We start from the raw sequence: 2,500 nt of genomic DNA on the forward strand, positions 1-2,500 counted from the left end.
TCTTGTACCTTCGAAGCCAACAATCTTAACACTGAGCTATGTCTGAGATAATTGAAAAAAATTTGAAAGAAAGATATAACGGACTTTGTTATCCCTTCGCCATAATCACACGTCCTCATAATTCCTTCGTCTTGTCTGTTTTTTTTTCCTTTCTTTTCTTTTTTTTTTTTATTTTATTTTCTTTTTTTTTTTTTTATATCGTTATTATTTTTCTTTCCTTCTTTTTTTCTTTGTTTTTTCTTTCTTTCTTTCTTCCCCCCCCCCCCCTTTAAATTTAACCTCGAAGGAAAATGTGGAACAAACTTTTTTTTACAAGTGAAAATCTTTTTTTATAAGTTCAAAATGGAGGAAAGAAAAATGTGTCTTTGAATGAGCTCAGATATTTATATTAATTAAAAGAATTAATAATAATGATAATGATAATGATAATGATAATGATAATAATAATAATAATAATAATAATAATAATAATAATAATAATAATAATTTATAAATCGTAATGAAGATATCGCCATGTGTCGATTGTTTATTATTCAAAAATATACCAAAAAGGAAAAATGAGAAAAATTTTCTTCCTAAATCAAAATCGAATGAGTGTATATTATTATTATTACACAAACGAATACACACATACACACACATGCACACAAATGTCCGTTTATCTTTTTTTTTTTTTTCCTCGAATTTCTCCCTGATTTTTCACTAAACATTCTTCCTTACCACATACCCCACCCAGCAACCCCCCCCCCCCCTTCAGAAACATCCCTCAAAATCTTTTTTAGAGATTATATTTAATAATAATAATAAAACAAAAACATAAAAAAAAACGAAAAAAAAAAAAGAAAAAGTTAATACGATTGGTGGTTACAAAGGTATTTATATTTTCCAGTAGAGAAAAAGTAAGAGAGAAAGAGAGATCACGCATCTTTTGTTGTTGGAGAGTCGCTACAATAATAATGTATTTGTTCTCTCTAATAATAAACATTAATTATAAAATAATGCTTCTTCCACGAGAGTGCCATGGCAAGAGGTCGAATCAAAATCGCGTCTTTTTTTTTTTTGCGTTTAGAAATAAGACGTTTTTACGTCTCTACAAAAAAAGATTTTTTTTTCTTTTTCCTTCCTTTTTTTTTTTTTTCGTACTCGTTCACTCATTTCTTTCTATCTTTTTTTTTTTTGGTTTATGTTTTTTTTTTTTTTCTGGTTTCGTCGATCGAATTTTGTAATTTTGTTCTAATTAAATTTATAGTAATTAGGATCAACTCTCAGCTAATATGACCATGATTAATATATTTGTAAAGTAATGTTTATTATAATTATTATAATTATTATTAATATTATTATTATTATAATTATTATTATTATTATTATTTTTATTAATAATATTATTATTAGTATCAATAATATTATTATTGTACGCAAGCCCCACGACCCAGCCCACCACGCGCACATAAAATGTTATAATTTCGCAATGATTATCCCCCCCACCTCCACCCCCTCACAATCCAACCTACCCCCTCAGGCCCTTCTTTGTATCTAAACATCTGACAAATGGCAGACCTCTATTATTTTCTTTTTTCCCCTCTTTTATTTTTTCTTTTTTTTTTATTTTCTTTTTTCTTTTTTCTTCTAATTCTTCCTCTCATCATCGTCGAACTCGCATACGATTGGCTATATAAATTCTAATAATTGGCTAATAATGTCTTTGGAATCTCTGATTAATTAGAGGTATGCCATTTTGAAAAAGAAAAAAAAATGATCGAAACAAAATATGTATAACGTTTGTATATGCATATATATATATATACATATATATATATATATATATATATATATATATATATATACACATACACATATATATATATATAATATATATAAAAAATGAAAAACAAGTGGAAAGTCTTATGTCTATGTAACCCTGTGATGTATTAGTATGATCTCAGTAAACATAACTTAGTATGTACTTCTTAATTGTGTAATTAGATTAATTATACTCGATCTTAGTGTGTTTTTTTCTTTTTTTTTTTTTTTATATATATATATTCTTTGGCAGAATCTTTTGTGTACGTATGTCTTTATGTGCGTGCGTGCGTGTGTGTGTGTGTATGTGTGCGTGCGTGCGTGCGTGCATAAGTATAACGTATGTGAGCATGACATGAGTATCCTGCATAAGCATAAGGGATGAAAAAGGAAGTGAGTGAAAGAGAGAAAGAGAAAGAGAATGAAAAATCTGTTAAGGGAAAAAAAAAGAAAGAAAGAAAGAAAGAAAGAAAGAAAGAATGAAAGAAAGGAAAGGACAACTCCCAGTGAATCAAGAGCCTCAATTTTCTAGACCGGTATTCGTGGTATATTAGGATTTATATGTTAAAGGCGACACTATATATATATATGTATGTATGTATATATATATATATATATATATATATATATATATATATATACACATTATTATGTATAATTATTATATAAACAGTAATCGTAAGAGAGTCTAAAAAAC

Source organism: Vespa crabro, chromosome 21 (genome assembly GCF_910589235.1).
Source record: "Vespa crabro chromosome 21, iyVesCrab1.2, whole genome shotgun sequence".
Lineage (NCBI taxonomy): Eukaryota > Metazoa > Arthropoda > Insecta > Hymenoptera > Vespidae > Vespa > Vespa crabro.